This window comes from Prionailurus viverrinus, chromosome D3, assembly GCF_022837055.1.
Source record: "Prionailurus viverrinus isolate Anna chromosome D3, UM_Priviv_1.0, whole genome shotgun sequence".
NCBI lineage: Eukaryota > Metazoa > Chordata > Mammalia > Carnivora > Felidae > Prionailurus > Prionailurus viverrinus.
Window position 1 is genome coordinate 57,410,460 of NC_062572.1, and position 19,713 is coordinate 57,430,172.

At 41.4% G+C, this 19,713-nt stretch overlaps 1 protein-coding gene across 13 annotated transcripts in view; it reads left to right on the forward strand.

Annotated features, from left to right (window-relative positions):
* DTNA (dystrobrevin alpha) overlaps positions 1–19,713 on the forward strand; it is a 367,519-nt gene that overhangs the window by 170,146 nt on the left and 177,660 nt on the right. For all 13 annotated transcript variants that reach the window (XM_047828276.1, XM_047828275.1, XM_047828279.1 and 10 more), the window contains exon 2: positions 3,108–3,238. The gene's annotated coding sequence lies outside the window, so the exon portion shown is untranslated. The remainder of the gene's footprint in view (positions 1–3,107; positions 3,239–19,713) is intronic.

Below are 19,713 nucleotides of genomic sequence, written 5' to 3' on the forward strand. Positions count from 1 at the left end.
GTAAGCAGTAGAGAAGGAGGAAGGGGTGCTGTTTTGGGTGGGAAGATCAGTAAAGGCATAAATAGGAATAAAAAATGTGATTAACTCCACTCCGGTCTAATATTCATCCGGCTCCCACATAATCTCTGTTGGCACTGACCAGTTACACCATTCTTGTGTGATAAATGCGTGTGCTTTACCAAATCCCACCGTCGTTAAGTGATTATCAAGACTTAAGTTGATACCGTTAGTTTGAAAGTTACTTTTTTCAGATGGCCCATTCTATTTTTATGTGCTCTGAGTTGAGGGGTTTATTTTATTAATCAAAAATCTGCTTCCTGCCACTCCCACCCAACCTATATGTCTAAAATAAGGCATCCCATTGGGGCGCCTGGGTGGCGCAGCCAGTTAAGCGTCCGACTTCAGCCAGGTCACGATCTCGCGGTCCGTGAGTTCGAGCCCCGCGTCAGGCTCTGGGCTGATGGCTCAGAGCCTGGAGCCTGTTTCCGATTCTGTGTCTCCCTCTCTCTCTGCCCCTCCCCCGCTCATGCTCTGTCTCTCTCTGTCCCAAAAATAAATAAACGTTGAAAAAAAAAATTAAAATAAGGCATCCCAATTGGACAAAATACTCCTTTCTCTTGTGGCAAGGTATCGACTTCTACCTTCAATCCAGGCGGTGACTGAAGGCTTTTCGGGGAGCTATAAGATGGAGACGGTATTTTATTTTATTTCCGGGCACTAAATGTTAATTTCTAGCCACAAGTTACTGAAACTAGAATTTGGTAGCTGACATAGAATTTAAGGAAGAATTTGAAGAGAGAAAGGTACTGGTTTTTATTCCCACCCAGTGTTCACGTGAGACTTTTGCTTTGCAAGTGTCCAGGGGGCCGCAGCAAGAGGAGAGAGAAGGATGGATGCCTTTAATTCAGTGGAACTTTGGGAGACTGCCACCCTCAGGCTCAGAGTAGAAAGAATTATAGATACTCAGCTCTGTGTACTCTGAAGTAGTCGCGGGGGGGATAGAAGCCAAGGGGGGTAAGGAGAGGGCTGCCTCCAGACTCGACGTCTGCTTTTGATCACTGCCCAGGTGAGACATATAAGCTGAAACAGGGCCATTTCTAGTGGAGGAGGAAGAGCAAACACGAATGCCAGCTTCCAATCAAGGTATCATTCAAGTTGCAACTTTTATTGGAGTCATAGATCTCAATGAAGGCGTGCAACCTGAGCTGCCCTGCGGGGTACTTTAACACGGCATCTCCCTCTGAGCATAGTCTCATCTCCCTCCTAGTCTCTTGCAGTCTGGAATAATCCAGAGAACGTGGACAAAAACCAAAAATGCAAAACATCTTTTCCCCAGATTGCCAGGTGGCGGTGCAAAAACCAGCAGCATGATCCCAAGAAGTCCCCAGGCCAATACAATACCAAGGGATTTCTTGAGTGACTCTGTATTGCCAGATATAGCTAGATGTAAGTTCATCTAAGTGTATAAACTTTATTATACACATATATGTAATACATATATATACACACATTATATAGTCTTACAAAAAAGTGTTTAAGATTGTGCAAGGTTTCCATTTATTTCCTGATCCTGGTGCTTGGAGAGCTGCATTCATGAGGTTGAGAGGACATTTGTAATATGTAACTTATTCCCAGATGCATTGGTCTAATTCATCAGAAACCCCAATTAAAAAAAAAAAGTAGCATGTACTTTAAGAAAACAAACAAACAAAAATGTTTGAAAGCACTACTGTTGTAATAATACATTTAATTCAAAGAATGCCAAGTATGTACCAAGAATCCAAGTATAGGGAAAGATGACTGGGGTCTAATATGACACAGAACAAGGGTTAATTGGATAGTGAACATGTCTTTATCTCCTGTGAAATAAATCTCATGCAATAATGAATACATCTGAAAACTTAGATTACAGCAAGGGGGAGTTATTGTATAGAATTTTCTCTAGGAACCTAGAATCATAGCATCCTAGAAACCATGAGAGCTAAAATAATTACTGTAATCCTTTTTGATAACTGGGTTTGAAGAAGTTACTTGGGAGGGAAAGTGTAAGCGTGGAACTGGAGACAGAGGGTACCTTTCTTTCTCCCATCTGGGGTGCGAAGGTAGGCTCCTGTCCCTTCCTTTTCTACCCCACTGTCATCAGACGCCTTCTCCCCTTTATTTTCTACCATCTCCACCCTCCCCACTGCTTTCCTTCATCTTAACATGGGCTTTCCCGAGCTTCAGCTTCCTGCCGCTTCAAGCTGTCCAGCACCTGGGGTGGTAACATCCAGCCTGTAAGTTGGTAAGGAGATGGAGAAAGGGAAGAAGAAAGATCGGTGAGAGAGACTAGCTGATGGCAGATGGTGAGAGAGTGCCTGAGTCACCACCGGGGAATCTTCTGGGAAGTGCCATCTAGAACCTCTCTCTTTTCAGTTCTTTTCTGTGTGTTTTCCCAGAAGGCACAAGACTAGAAAATCATTCAGCTTTGTGAAGAAATATTAACAGGCAATTTTATGAACTATTTGTTATTTATGTTATCACTACATAACCTAATAAATCATACGGATCATTAAATAACGTCAGGTTGCCCTTGCAGTAGTCTTCTCTTGTAGACATTCTACTTGCGATTGCTCAGGCTTAAACCACTCGAGGAAATGCTCATCTGAGGACTCTGACCTCAGCTCTAATTTCCTTGGCTTTGGTAGAAATTATGGTGACACAATATTCCAGAAAACTACCTACTTGGAAAACACAGAAGATTCCATGTTTTCACATTTCTGGGTTTTTAATCAACTAACAACAGAGAAGTGTGTCAGGAGCGCAAGGTTCGAAGCCACTCTCTGTTAGTAACCAGCTTCTTAATCTTGGATGGTCGCTTCGCCCTCCTGGGCCTCACCCTCCTCATCTGTAAAGTGTCTTCTGGCACCAGCGTCCATTTTTCTAAATATTTCTTAGAGTAAATGAAAACCAAGACTCTGAGTTTGAGTATTACAAAGCATTACTAGTGTATGACGGGATTTGAAAAATACCGCATGTTGTAGATCTGCCCATTCTGGCTTCTTGTTTGTAGGAGACGTGCAAGTGTAAGTTACCTAGCTAAACAAAAGCATGTTTTCTCATTGCAGATAAATGAAGATTTACCGATCACTGGATGAAGTGCTCGGAAAGTCTTTAAATGCCATAGTCAACTGCCATTTCAAAGAAGAGAAGATAGATGGTTTTGGAAAGTTCATGCTGTTTCTTCATTGAATTTTAGGTGAGTGCATCTGAAACAAAGACTTTAAGATGGACATTGAACTATTTCCCCTTAAAGTGCTTCTCTCCTTTGCGTGAAAAGAAAACGGCGTTAAATGTTATCAATGTTCTGTACTGTTAGTGAGGTGCCACACAGTCAAAGACTTGGTTTCTGTGCTTTTTGTGGCTTTGTTACTGTTAGAAATCACCTGAAGTGTGAGGTGTGAGGTACAGATGCCCTAACATTCTTCCTGGTTCCTATGAAGCAAATGCCTCATACGCCATTCTACTCTGAAGGTCATAATTTTTTAAATATACAAAAGTACTTAGTTTCAGAGTAATAAGCCAGAATAAGACAAAACTGTGTTCTAAAGGCATAAACTGGGGGAAAATTTCATGATGGTAGTGACAGTTTGATCATTAACAAGTCTGTGTGTGAGAGACAAGGCTAACATTTCACAGGCTGCCCTGGGGAGATTTTATACTGCTTAAATTAAAGTAGGACATGGTTTAGGTTAGGTTCAGTTTCTGAACTGCTGTGTATGATTAAGCAGACACACGTGCTCACACACAGTAAGCTTTGTTTTGCTTGGCCATAAACTGGATGGATACAAATATTTTTTACATCATCATTCATAACTACCCTTCCATGCTATGAAAGACAAAGGCTTGCAAATCGGTGCTTTACTATTAGTCTGCAATATGCCATTGTCGTTTATCAGCAGAATGGAAAGGAATGGAGGAATTGAGAGGTGGTCTTATGGAGGAAATTGTGTGGCTTTCCACCTCCTCCTGAGTCCAGCTTTCAAAGTGTGGTTTTATTATCTACTTTGAAGAGTGGCGATTTCCGGAACAGCAGAATGAACCTCTGTTCACAGTTCTGAATAAAACAATGCAACTGACAGAGCAATGACCACTTTCTAAATCTAATCCTAAAGACACCCGTGCTTGCTTCCTTTATCCTTTTTATTAACGTCAAAGCGAAGGGGCTCATTCTCTCACAATCTTCAGGGTGTGCAAATGTGGTTTATTGAGATTGCGTGTGGAACTAAAATGGTGATTTCGTTTATTTACAAGATGTTTGCTGAAGGCGGTTCCCAGGAGCTAAACTTAGAGCCCTTTGAAAATATCAGTAAATCAACTTGTCTGGTGTAACATTCTGGAGGATAAAATGAAAATGAGAAACGTCTTTACTTAACTCTTTTCCAGTTTTGCTGGTCTGTGCCTGTTTTTGCCTTCTAGTCCATTCCTTCCCTGCTCCTACTCTACTGGTTCCATGGCAGCTGACCCCTGTGGGCTGTATTTTCTGCCCTGAGACTCACCCCCTTGTCTCCAGCTTCCCCAGTGACCTTGAACTCTGAGCTCCAGTAATATCACCTCTTCCCTTTCTCTCTTGAGACCTCGTGGGTGGTAATGCCTTTGGCTTCCTGCTGCTGATCTCCAAGTTCATTCACTATCCCCTGTCTAGCTCTCAGTTCTTCCATCATCCAGGTAACCATTTCTCTAGGTTAAATTCCATCTTTTTAAAATATTTAGAGTGTTTTCTCATTTCTGGTTAGATTGAAATTGACCAACAAATCCTTCATTAATGTCTCCCAAAATTTTTGGGAAAACAGAGAACAGGGATTCCTTGCTTCTCCCAAGGAAAATGATTCTTAGGAAATGCATTTCAAGTTCAATGTAAAGTTGGGTGGTTTTTCTACACTGAAAAAAATTTAACTTAATTTATTGAAGCCATGTTCTAAGCTGTACAACGTTGTAGCGTTAATTTGCTGCTACTGAGGAAATCATTGTCATATTCTTATTTTACATATCAAATTAATGGGAAGATTTTTAAATTCTCAGGTATGCACCAAATATGATTGTTACTTTTTAAATACTCACATTGCACAGACTTCTCTACAGATGAGAACTGCTCCTTAGGGCCTCTGTCCCATTCCTGCGTTCACATTTAAGTCTAGACTTAATCTATTTGATTATGGATGTGACCTTTCTCTTTCAGTAATGATAGTTTGCTACTTAAAGATGCCCTATGATCTGATCATTTCACATCTCCTATATTAAATACTGGCTATATTGGAATGCTAAGTGATCAGATGCCACATTGTGTCTTTTTTTTTTTTTTTTTTGGCAGGCAAACAATTTACCACTGTCTCAACCATGCTACTCTAAAGGGCTTCCTTGATATTACAGTAGCTTTTCACAAAATCACTTCACTTGGTTATTTTAAATGCAAGTACCTTGCCTTTTTCATTTCCTTCTCACTTATTTATGGAGGCATTTTCCTTTTCAGTCTTTTCTCCGAGGTTATCGTGACTGTTAATCTGTCCATTTTAATGTTTTGTGGGTACATTCAAAAGGACATGGTGTTCCTCCTACCAACAATTTTCATCTATTCAAACAATGTTAATGGTAAACCTGCAATGCCTAATTGAGGATCCTTTCAGACAATGTGAAAATGCCATTACAAGCAGAATGACTTGGATCCCTTGATAACCTAAAATTGAGAGACACGGGGTGAATAGCTTTGTGGTGTGGTTGAAGCAGTGAATAACTGATGTTCTCAAAACAAACCTTCCTTAGTTTAGTGCAGCACTGAAAGTTCTAATCATTAACATTTCTCTCCAGCTTATGGAAATGAGGCTTTATAAAGCCATATTTAAAAAAAAAACTCTCAGGGAAAGAAATGCATCCATTAATAATGCATACTACATCACACAAAAGTCTAATGAGTTAGCAAGCCAGAGACTCCTGAGGGAGTGATGCAGAAACTCAGCTTCTGGAGGTTTGGTTCACATAAGTAGGAGGGGACCTATTGAAATAACCTCACTAACTTCATAACGTTGCCTGGTGGGTCAAGGGACACATGTCATAAAAGATAGCTCAGGCTGAACCCCTCCTCATGTTGGAGGAAGGGTAGGAGGAGTGGAGGTGTGAGTCCTTACACTAATGAGCAACATTGTCAATGGAGATTTTAAATTACTGCTGCCCAAATAGTTCAGGAAAGTGCTTTAAACAAGATGTAGTCAGTAGTATTTCTGCTGAGCCACAAAGTAGGATATTGGAAAAAATCAAACGTGTTTAAAGGCAGAAATCATCTGTAATCCATCTTGGTATTCCTGGAAGCTGGCCCAGCCCTTGGCTCACTGTAGATAACTTCTAAATAAATGGTTGGTGAAGAAAGACTAAGGCCCAAAGCGATGATACCTAATGCTTACTTGTTCTTACTTCATGCCAAACAATATTCTATATACACGTATATTTCATTTCATGCTTAAACGATCCTATGACATAAGTAATATTATATTTCCTTATTTAAAGATAAGGAAACTAGGGCCCAGGGAGGTTAAATAAACTGCCTGTGGTTAAGTTGGGGGGTAAAAATTCAAATCTGGACAGTCTGGCTTCAGACCCTGAGTACTTAATTATGATGTTCACTGTCTCTCATGTAATATAATCATCAATTAACTTTAAAACACAGAGCATCATTTTTTATTATTAAAAACCTTACGTCATTTCAAAACATGCCCGTGTTAAGAGATCTCGCCCTAATCGTGAATGGCCTCACTTGCAACACAAATTCTCCCTTTTCAACATTCCTATTGTCCCTTTTCTTTTAAAACGTGACTGTCTAAATCAACTTCCTGATTTATATTCAAATCTCATTATTTCCATTCTTTAAAGGTTTTATCTGAAATGAGTACTTTAAAAATCCTATTTCTCCTTTTATTTCATTTGCTTCATTGAAGAACATGTAACCTTGAGCAGCAAGTTCCTTGACCTCTCTGAGCCTCGGATCCTTAACCTCAAAAGTTATGTATAAGTTGTGAAGACTAGAAAATAATATCCATAAACAACAAAGCACAGTTCCTGGTACATGGTAGGAGCCCAAGAAACAGTAGCCAATATGATCTAAATACACTAGGGCCACTCCAGTATCACAGCTGGTGCTGGGGGCACCATCAACAAAATCTATTTCATATATTCCTTAGCAAGTTATAATATTTATAATATAAATATAATATGTAATAAATATAGTAATATTTCGTGTATTCCTTAGCAAGCAGACCTCTTGAGTCTCAAGGCCTACTGTTGTCCCTCATCGGTTAGTCTTTGCCAGCATAGGAATCACGTGATGTGCCCTCTCTAAGCCATGCTCTCTGAGCCTTTACTTTTGCTCATGCTGGTTTTTCTGCCTGGACTCTCCCGTCACCCACACTCCTCTCCAAATCCCTCTCACCCACATGCACACATGCACTCTCCAGTGACTTGCAACACCCCAGTCATCTTTGGAGACACATCACAGCTGTTGCTGTTACCATTTCAGTTAAGTCATTGATGACCTCCTCCTGGGTCAACAGATCATCGTCAGTCCTCCTCAGAATTCACGTAGCCCTTTGAGCCATTACCAGGAGATCAGCTCCAATTGTAGACGGTAGAGAGAACAGCGATCTCATTCAGTCACTCACAGCCTCTTGTCATTTCTCACGTTACCTGTTTTCCCTCTAAAATTTTCTTCAGGGACAAATGCCAAGTTTTTTCTTTATCTTTGATTCGCCTATACCAAGCTCACAGTAGTTTCATTTCTGGTTTTGAATGAAGTCTGGAGGGTCGTTATTTTGAGATATGCTTCGGTGCTTCCAGTGTGGTAAAGATCGTAACACTTCATCCAGCATTACAAGCAAAGGGTGAGCTCCCTTAGGGGAAAAGGGACCTTACAAAGGTGTGCCAAGCACCAATCCAGAGACTCCATGAACATTATCTTACCTAACTTCATATTATCCTCTCAAATTATCTATTGTTTCCCTTCTTATTCAGATAAGAATAGTAGGGTTCCAAGAGTGTAGGTAACTTGCCGATGTCACATTTCTGCTAAGTGGCAGAATGAGAATGTTAAGCTGTATCTTTCCACTGGAGCACACTACCTCACTAAAAAAGCTTTGCAATTTAATCCTATAAGAATATGTATATAAGATAATGCTAGAATTTTCCATTTAAAGTACTTCCTGAGGAATAAGCTATTTTTAAGTCTCCAGATCTTTTTCTCATTGGCAAATAAGTTTATGTTTAGGTTGATGCTAAAATTAGCAATATTTCTGTTCAACAAGAGTTTCAACGATATAGCACCTTGTGGTTCTGAGACTATGAAAAAACCTAATGTATTGATGTGAGCGTAAGCTTGGAGATGATGTCTAATGCTGTCGACTGATAGAATTTTAGGGCTATGCATTATATAGAATCACCACCAGTGCTGGGGGCTTTTTAAGGCAAGGATTTCTGTCTCTCTTTTTTCTCTTTAAAAATATTTATGAAATGAATATTTGTAATTAATTATAAAAAATTTGTTTTGGATACAAAGTTAATCATTCTGTAGACATAATGACATGCTTAGCACTTCTTAAGAGGGTACATAAACGTGTTCTGAATTTTTCTAAAAATCACACTATTCAATTATCATGTATAAGAAAAATAATTGGTATGAATAAAACTCTAAATTTGCAAATAGCAATCTTCTGACTTCATTTTAATTGCAAATATCGGTATCCATAGAGAAGGGTTTCTTCCATTGGTGAAAAATTTTGACGATGCTTAGGCCACATTTATACCTATAATGATCATTCAGTCATTTGCTCTTTAAGAATATATTACACATCTCTTAATGTTTCCTGGCTCTGTGCTAGGCACCTGGGAGCCTGAAATAAATAAGGCATAATTATTTCAGGTAATATCCTACTTTGATTTGCCATCGATTATGTCTTAGGATCACAGAATTTAAGCATCAGAAAGGATATTTCTGATTATTTCACCTAGACCCCTCTCTTAGTCCATTCAAGCCTCTATAACAAAATGCCAAAGACTGAGTAGCTTATAAAGAATGGAAATTTTTCACAATTCTGCAGGCTGGGAAGTACATTAGGGCACCGGCATGGTCTCATTCTGATGAGGGCCCATTTCCTGGTTCAAAGCAGGCACTTGCTGTCTGTGTCCTTACATGCAGAAGGGGCTAGGGAGCTCTGTCAGGCCTTCTTTATAATCCCACTCATGACAGCTCCACCCTCATGACCCAATCAACCCCACAGTCCCCTCCCACATTCTGATACCATCACATTGGGCATTAGGATTTCAACATATGAATTTCAGGGCCACGTAGCAACTCCTAATTTTACATTTGAGGAAGTTGAGGCCAAGAGGTTAAGTAGTACCCCCCCAATGAGCAGCAAAGTTGCAACGAGGACCTATTTGAGTCTCCTACCACCAAACTCCTGTCCATCATACAACAAATGAACCAGTGTTTCTATACTCTTGATCTTATTTTCCTCCAGGAGAAGTTTCTAGATGCAAGAAAAGACTCAGAAAACAAGGTTGATTTGGTTTTATTCACAAAACAAAGAAGTAGATTTACCATTCATCAAGTATTTATTGAGAACTATCAGGAGCTTTGCTAGGTGTTGGACATATGGCTGAGCAAAACCAGAAATGTCTTCCTGGCTCACATCCTGCGTATTGTCTGGTGTGCACGTGTGTGAAGCCGGAGCACAAAAGCCATAAACGGCCCTTTAATGGGAATACCAAAATAGTCCAGGTGCTGACAGGCATAATGTGATGCTAAAAATGGCAACTAAAGTGATTGCAATGTACTCGTTTCTTAGAAAAATGTAAAATAGTGCGATCTATAAATACCCCGTATATTAAAACAGAGACAGGCCTGTGTCTTTGGTCTACTACTGTTATGTGGATAACTTGTTAATATTCCAGAGTGAGAAAGAATTTTTTTTAAATATGAGTAGCATATGTACCCTGCAGTGTCTATCTCTGAGTAAAATAAAGAAATATATATATATATATATATATATATATATATATATATATAATATCTTAGAAAAACTAAGACTTCTATTCACAGCTCCCGGTTATGGCCCTGCCTGTTGAGTTCTCTCTTTTGTGTGCTGATTTCCCCTTTAATTTCCCAGAAGAGTTTGCAGAATGCTATTTACCTTTACATAAGCGGGATTTTTAAAACCATGATCATCACAAAAATGGATGGAATAACGCTTTCCTATCAAAAACTAAGGGTTATGGTGCGTTTACAAAAGTTCATCGTAATGTGCTTTAATGTTAGTGCATTCGTGTGAGTGACAGCTTATGGTTTGCGCTTGTATTTTAACCATCAGTTGATTTTTGTAACTTTCAAAACCTGACTTTTAAATCTGTACAGTTTATTTCAGGAAAATGTTACACAGTGAATCTGATAGTTTCAAATGATCAAAGATAGATGAATAATGTAGCTCTCTTTTCTGTCATTCCTTACGATTCCATAACAGTAGGCTGGAATTTTTTCTGTGTTTATGTGTGCGTATCATACTATTCTTCCAATTCTAGTTGCATGGATTAGTAGGGTGGCTGTCTTTTTCTAAGAGCATGTTTTTATTATTACACCACCTTTTCCTAATATATATGAACAACTGTAGTATCACATGGTTTCCCTTCCGAAGTTGAATTTCTTCCCAGAGTAGTAGCATCCACGAAAGGCACATTTGAAGATAAAAAAGCCTCATCACCAGATAAGACTACATTCTTCCCAATACAGCCACTGCAAATGAGCCTCTCATGACCTCAATTCAGTAGAGTTCTGTTTTATCCGGCACGGATACAGCCCCGCTCAGTTCACACACCTCCTACGTGGCCAACAGTGCCGCCGTGAGTAACACAAAGCACGCCCCCACCTGAATCGCTGGCACATCCCCACGGCACTTTGAATTCTCCTTGGGCAGGGAACATTGGCAGACCTTAAGTACAGTGGTAAAATTATCCCGATATAAAACCCTTCCCCTTCTCTCCTAGATTCTCCCTTCCCACTGTACAAGGAGTGAAAGGGCCAAAGAAGCAGGGCTTACAGATTCCTGTCCTAAACACAGTTCTTAACAGGGATTTCTCCATCTCCTAAAGAGGACTCCTTTGAGGTTTTCCATATCCGCCAGCTCTGAGGCTATTGTGTGTACGGGTGCACCTGTAAGCATGAAAGCTTTTCGGTAAGATATTATTAATCCACTTTCTGACAAATAGTGAAGTTCCCCACATTTTGTCTTACCTAATAACAAAGATAATAGTCCGGTGCAGCTCATGATTGCCTTCTCATTTGGATATTCAGATCCTTTCCATACTCACGCATAGAGTTCATGCTTAATGTATACTAACTGCAGGAAGCTGTGGTTGCCTAGTAACCAGTGGAGGTGTGTCCGAGGGGCTAAAGAACATAAATGAATAACGGAAACACTGACATTACTTTCAGCCGGGTGACCTAAGGCTTAATTCAGCACTCGCCATTCCAGACATTTCTAATGGGCTGGCGAAACAGTAGCTTTCTCAGAAGTAGCTCATTAAATCATAAAAATGAAAATTAGCATTTAATATGATGTTCTTCTAGATGGTCTGATAGGGGAAAGGAAGAATGACTGGAAAAGCAACAAGACCAGAGCCTAACGTCTTTGATACACTTTTTACAGAAGACAGAATGAAATGTCTGCTAGGACTCACTGTCTCAAACAGCTTTTTCTAAATGTTTAGATTCTGTTTGATCAGTTTTGGGAGGAAGATATTTCAGTGTTTATTCAATTCTTTGGTAGTATTACCTTTTTCAAGTTGAAGTTTTTAAAGATTCTGAAACAGGGATTCTTTCCCTTTTACTTTATTTTTTTCAGTTTATTTATTTTGAGAGGGGGAGGCAGGGGCAGAGAGAGAGAGGGAGAGAAAGAATCCCAAGTAGGCTCCATAATGCAGAGCCCAATGTAGGGCTCGAACCCACGAACCATGAGATCGCAAACCTGAGCCTTAGTCAGATGCTTGATTGACTGAGCCACCCAAGCACCCCTGGAAGGCCAATGTTTTAAAAAGCAACGTAGAAGTGGGGCACCTGGGTGGCTCAGTGTGTTGGGCATCCGACTTCAGCTCAGGTCATGATCTCATGGTTCTTGGGTTTGAACCTCGCATTGGGCTCTGTGCTGACAGCTCTCTGTGCGTCTCTCTCGGCCCATCCCCTGCTCATTCTCTCTCTCTCTCAAAAAATAAATAAACATTTATAAAAAAATTTTTTTAAAGAAATGTAGAAGCAAAGAGAAACTGGGTAGACTTAAGAGCACGTTTAGCTGGATGATGAAATCAACCCACAAAATAAAAAATTCCTGCCTGATGCCTTCTGAAGAAAACACAACCAGCAAATCAAAGTGCATCCTTATAATGCCATTCTGTTCTAACTAGGTTACTTGGTTGTAAGCCTGGGATTCCAAACACCCAGGATGAAATGTTGCCCCTTCATTAAATATTTTACTCAAGTAAAGGAGGAGGGGGACATTACATTTTTTATGAAAATAGTAATGACCATCCTATTGAGTTGGAAGCGAGATGGGTATGAGTGTTTAAGGAGGAAAATAAGATAACAAAGGAATGCCAGTGTTGGAAAGTGATTCCACAGTCAGATCCCACCCTCACAACGTGTTTCAACCTCCCTTGCCCATAGAGAGGAAAATTTGAAGAAGCACACCAGACAAGACACACAGGCTTCAGTGCTAGGAAAAAAATAGTTTTTTACTGAAGTAGGAAAAATGTTATTACTCATAACCAAATCATTTGTGTGGCCTCTACCCCACATCGAGGCAAGGCAGAAAATCATCATCCACTGTTATTAAGAGGTGTTCAAAGACCTGCCATTTGACTCTGAAGCAGTGGTTCTCAACTGTGGGCAATTTTGCCCCCCACGGAACATTTGGTGATATTGGTAGACATTTGTATTATCGTGCCTCAGGGATGGAGGAGGTGTGGAATGCTTTTAGCCTCTAGTGAGTAGAAGTCACGATTCTGCTTAACATCCTGCAGTGCTCAGAATAGTCTCCTAAAGGAGAGAATTTACCTGTCCCAAAGTGTCAGTAGCATCCAGGTTGAGAACCCCTGCTCTGAAATATTAAGAACCACAGTGATTCATAGCAGGCTCCATGTTAGGTTGTCTTTATATGTTAGCTACTTATTCTTCACGGCCGCTTTGTTAGGTAGGTGCGACTCTTACCCTTATTTTTAGACGATGAAATTGAGGTTTGGAGGGTTAAGTAACTTGCTCAAGGCCATGCAGTCAGCAGGTAGTGGATTTTGAATTCAAAGTAGATGAGGCTCCAAAGATCAGCTCCTGTCAGGTCACTATGCTCCTCGATCCAAAACTACCTGCATCAGCTGCCTCCTGTGTTGTCTGAAACTCTGCGTCTCTATAGGGTCCCCGTTAGAATGCATATGTGTCATCAGAGCAGACTGACAGGGTAGTTCATCACAGCCCGTTTGTCCCGTCAACGTCCAGAGTGAGTGACTGGGTTCTAGGAACTTGTGTTGGCTAAGAGATGACAGTGTTTGAAGGGGACAGAGTCTTCCTGAAAAAGGAAATTTCACTTTAAAACGTCCCTCTTTGGAAGGTGACATTAGTGGGGAAGATGGGATTTCAGGTCAGGGCATAGAGTGTAAAAAGGACCAAACTGTGCACCAAACGTTTGATTGTATGAAACAGAGATGCCTGAGTAGCAAGCAGTCTCCTCACACTGAGGGCGATGGGGTGACAAGCTGATTTCTCCTGTCAGAGAAGCCCTCTCTCCCGCTCATTGCCTACCCCTCGGGGAGCCTGAACTACCCCAAGAGCAAGGGCAGCAGTTGGGCGTAGGCAGTGCAGAATCCCCAGGGAATGTGGACAATCACAAAACAGGAAGCAGACAATTCACTTTAGCCAACACATGCAGAAAAAGAAGGCCATCGTCTGTAGCATGTAAAAAGGAAACAAAGACCTGTTTTCAGAGAATGGTTTTGCTTCTCCACTCACAATTCCCTTGACCTGGTCCTTCACACAGTCTAGCATCTGCTGCTTTTCTATGCTTCTGGTGATAGCACGCTGAGCCCAGCTACCTCTTCAGGCTCTTCTTGGGAGTTGACTCACCACTCAACCACATGGAACCTTTTGCCCCAGCCACATGGAACCTTTTGCCATTTCCTTGTCCATCAACTTTTTCTCTTCTCCCCATGAGCCTCTTGTTTGAGTAAAGAGACTTTTCCCGGAAACTCCCTGCATTCGTTTCCTACGGACATTATAACAAATGATTGCAAACTTGGTGGCTTGAAATAATAGAAATTTATTCTCTCATAGTTTCTAAAATAGAGAATTCTGAAATCAAGATGTTGGCAGGGCCATGCTCCCTCTAAAGATTCTAGGGAAGAGTCCTTCCTTGCCTCTTCCTAACTTCTGGTGGCTCCAGCAATCGTTGACTTCCTTAGCTTGTATCTGCAACACTCAAATCTCTGTCCCAATCTCCCCATGGCTTTCTCTGGGTGTGTCTTTCTCCTTGTCCTCTCCTCTTATCAGGGCCCACGCTAACCAGTAGGATCTCCTCTTGCTCCTTAATTAATTACATCTGCAAAGACTATTTCCAAATAAGGTCACATTCTGAGTTTCTTGGTGACCATGAAGTTTTTAGGGCCACTACTTGTATTAGGAGCTATAATAGGATATATAGAGAAGGAGATTTTTTTATAAGGGATTGGTTCACACAATTATGGAGTCTGGGAAGCCCCTGTGTCTGCAACCCAAAGGCCTGAGAAGCTGAAGAGCTAATGAAGTAAGTTCCAGTCTGAGTCTGAAGGCAGGAGAAGACCAGTGTCCCAGCCCCAAGACCATCAGGCAGAGAGCACATTCTCTCTTGCTCAGCATTTTGTTCTTTTCAAACATTCAACGTTGGAAAGGGCAATCCGCTTTACTAAATCTACCCATTCAAATGTTAGCCTCATCCAGAAACACCCTCATAGACACATCCAGAATAATGTGTAATGAAATATCTGGGCAACCATGACCCAGTCAAATTGACACATAAAATGAACCCTCGCACTCCTCAATCCACTACACCCCCCAACAGCTTTTCCTTTATGTTTTACTGGCACCGACTGGCACAAGGTGATTGCAATAGCAGTGATTGACTTTGACCCTTCCTCGTGACCTATGGTGGAAGTACAGATAACAATTCCACCAGCAAAGAAAAATGGATATTAGGTAAGCAACAAATCCATTATATTTCCATGTATTTCTCTTTTGTGAAATAGACACTTTTGTATTCGTTTATGCCTTGTATTTGCAAGTGACAAAAAAAAAAAATTAAAAATCACTCAGGCCAGCTTAACAAAATAGGAATGGTCAGGCTGCAAATAAGGGCAGTTCAGAGGCTCAAAGGATCTTGTGGTCAGGACCTTGTTTCTTTCCGCCTTTCTCGGCTGTTTTCCTCTGGTGTTGAATTAATACTTAAGGAAGCTCTATCAATGCAGTGATGAAGAAAGCCACCAGCACCTCCCACCATACAAAATCTACATCACAGGATTAGAGCTTAGATCTGTTTCCTACAGAACTTTCATTGGTGCTGCTTAGGTGCTTTATTCTTGATAACTTCAGTATACCCGTGGATGATCCAATCAATACCTTCCTCATATCCAGAAATAAATCCCTCCATTTGACCTCAGCCATCTACTTCTTTGAACCACTTGCACCATCAAAAATAAAGCAAGATATCTCGCTCTCCAAACACCATATCCTCCCCCTCCAGCTTGTCCTGATCTCCACACTTGCAACTCTTTGTGTTCGTTACAAAGTCTTTTTGTCCTTATTCTTTCTCACTATCAAACAACCACCTTCTGTTTTTACTTCCCTCCTTGCCTGGTTAGACTCCATGGTCCGTTTCCTTTTATGTACCTGCATGTCTTTCCTACCGTCTATTTGCCAGGCAACAGCCAAGCCAAGTAGATGAACCCACTTACCTGCCTTTCCTGTACTTTCACCTATTTGGCTGAGCTTTGTCAAAGAAAGCCACGCGACTGAGCATCCTAGAGTCATGATCACGACGTCAGATGTGCTCGCAACATTCCGTGGCAGTCCTTCTATTTCAGTAGTCCGCTCACTCTACTCTCCACAACGACTAGCTCATTATTTCTCCCCTTGCATCAAAGCCTTCTCCCCATTCCTCATTCTGAGCTAGCAGCCTTGCTTTTGACTTCATTGAGATGACAGAAGCCACTAGAAAGGAACTCCCTCTTTCCATGCCCAAATATACACACATACCCTCATCTGCATCCTTCTCCCTTCACGTCACAGAAGAATTAATTTCTGCACTTTTACTCTGTATCTGGTCCCCCTTTACCCTCTTAGGACTGTGCACATGCAGTCAGCCATTTTCTCTCCCATGTCATCAGTCTGTCTGCCCTTAGTGGACCGCTGTTTTCTGCATGTAAATATTTTCTAGAGTCTCCTGTATTTGAAACATCCCCTTGATTTCATGTTTCCTTTCATTTGCTGCCCTACTTCTGCTCCCCTACAGATCCAGCTTTCTCAAAAACAAAAACTGGTTTACCCAGTCTGAGTCCACATCCTCACCTCCCATTCTTCTGTCCCTCACCCTTTCATGAAAAGGGGTTTTATTGAGGTCTTCATTATCTCCCTATTCTAAAGCTAATGAATGCTTTTCCCATTCTCATCTTACTCAGCCTCTCAGTAGCTTTCAACTCAAAGACCACCCCTTCATTCCTGAAGAACTCCCCTTCAGCTTCCATAGAAACACACTCACAAGGATTTCCTCTTACCTCCCCAAACCTCTGTCTTGGAGAGGAGTCTTGGGCACGTTTCTCCATGGATGTTTTCCCCTGGCTTTACAAAAGTCTCTTGCACCTACAGCTGTCACATGTACATCTCCATTTGGGCCCTGTCTTTAGGGCTTCAAGCAGATATAGACACAGCTTATGTGACATTACTGAGCAGTGCCTCAGAAACATTTCAAATTCAGCACTTTGCCTTGCTTACCCGTTGTCGCATTCCCGCAACAAGCTCCTGTAGCCAACTTCTGCATTGTCGTAAATGGCACCTCCATTTATTTCTGAATGCTGGGAGTTTTTCTTTCCACTCTTTTTTTTTAATGTTTATTTATCTTTGAGAGAGAGAGAGCAGGAGCACAAGAGCGTGCAGAGGAGGGTCAGAGAGAGAGAAAGACATAGTATCCAAAGCAGACTTTCCCCTCCCACGCCCCACCCCCCACCCCTCTGCCATCAGCAAAAAGCCCAACATGGGGCTCTGTCTCAGGAACATGAGATCATGAGCTGAAATCAAGAGTAATTCACTTAACCCACTGAGCCACCCAAGCACCCCTTCTTTCCTTTCTATTCTCACTCATCCTCCCTCATTCAGTCTGTACAGGGGTCCTGTCAATTCTGTCTCCATAATATATTTCAAACATGTACATTTCTCACTGTCTCCACTGGTGGCATTTTAGTTCAGAATCCACAGTTGGCCCTCAGACTGGCTGCTCTTTAAATACTCTTGCCCCTCTCCTGTCCGTTCTCCACCCCATAGCCAGGACACTCTTGTAAACAATAAAAGTTGGATTATGTTCCTCTCATGTTTTAAATCCTTCAAACCTCCCCACTGCACTTAGAATAAATTTTAGAATCCCTCAAATCCTTGGTCTGCCAACGTCTGCATGCCATGACCTTCTGCCCTTTATGCATAGCGCTCCAAACACACTGGTCTCCTTGTGTTCCTTGAGCACACTGGGCTCTCTCCCCTCTCAGAGACCTCACACATGCTCGCCCCTTTGCTTCAAAGACTCCTCCCCATTCTTCGCAGGTGTCATCTCAAATACCACTTTCTCAGGAAGCCTATTCTTTCTTTAGACCCCATTCCAAGCATGGACACAGACTTAATTACTCACTGTGACGCTAAGGGCAATTCTCAAAGCTTTCCTAAAATCTTGATGATAACAGAGCTATTATAACTCAGAATATTTAAAATTAGTCATCAGCATCATTATTCCTTAGACCGTAGTCATACCGTTCAAAAGGGATCCCATATTGGCTGTTTCCTCCTGGGCCACCATGTTTTAGAACCTGGTTCCCCTACAGGTAGGAATTCCCTCTGACCTGGACCTTGTTCCCCGTGTCCAGAACTTCAACACCCATCCTCCCTGGATCTAGTCCCCAAACCCTTCTTATTCCGGTTAACAACTCACAGTCTTTCAGCTATACAACTCATAGTGAAGGGAGCATTTTCCTCTGTCTCACAGGATGACCTAATTTCTCTTCCTTCATCCCTCTCTTGTAGACTAGTTTATATATAAACATAAGCCCCTTAAAGTTTATTCCAAAAAAAAAAAAAAAAAAAAAAGAGCATTCTTCCTCAAAGGTAGTCATGAGGCCTGTAGCCTCCTTTAGAATATGGAAAATGTTGCAGTTTTAAAACTAACAATCTAGGGGTTCCTGGGTGGCTCAACTGTCCCACTCTTTGTTTCAGCTCAGGTCATTGTCCCGGGGTTGCGGGGCTGAGCCTCGCATTGGGCTCCTTGCTGAGCGTGGAGCCTGCTTGAGATTTCTTTCTCTCTCTTCCTCTGCCCTTCTCCCCCGCTCATATGCTCTCTCTCTCAAAAAACAGAAAAAAAGAAAAAAGGTAGCAATCCGTTTTATTCTCTCTTGTTTTGCCTTTTTGTTTTTTACCATTCTCAAAGTGTGTTTCTGTGTATTTTTAATTTTTAAGTTTTTTATTTTAATTCCAGTCTAGTTCACATACAGCATTATAGTAGAGTCAGGTGTACAATGTAGCGATTCAATAATTCTATACATGGCTCCGTGCTCACCGTGATAAGTGTCCTCTTTAATCCCCACCACCCATTTCACCCATCCGGCAATCCATTTTAAAATGAAGTTACATAGGTACTTAGAAACAGATATGAATAGATCAATTCAAAACTGTTACTTGTGGCCAGTGGGGTTATAAGTGATTAGAAAATATTTTTGATTACCCTCATTTTTTAATCGGCCTACAATGTTTATCAAAGGTATCATAGAGCCTGAATAGATGAAACAAATAGAGTTGTTCTTACACTTTGCATATTAAGTGCCACAAGTGTGATCGTATGGGTGGGCAATCCAAGCCACAGAATCGGATGTATGACTGAAGGTTTCTGTCTTCTCAATGTGTGTGTATAGGAACATATGAACACAGAATTGTGTCTCCACTGGGAGGTCAAGTGTCGTTACCTGTATAATCAACGTGAGTGGCGATTCATCTGTGATGAACAAAGTAGCAGCTGAGGCCTCTCGGCCTTGTGTTACTTACAGGCCCTGGTTTTGTTATTATGTCAGGGGTCCTTTCTGATGTCTCACCTGGCGAACACATAGCTGGTGCCTTCCATAAACAAATGAAGACCCCCCTGCTCACCATTACTTATGCGCAGATAGCCTTTCACATGTGTAAGTGCCTCCCTGGCCGGCTTTTATGCGACTTCCCTTCCTGCTCATTGTTCCCCCCCCTTGTATGATGGTTTCTCCAGTTTCTCCATTTCACATGTCACCAGAGAGGCTCTAAACAGAATGCAGTGGCCTGATGGAGAATTAACCAGTGTGACGTATGGAGAAGGATAATGCCTCCCAGGTTGACTCCAGTGAACTCCC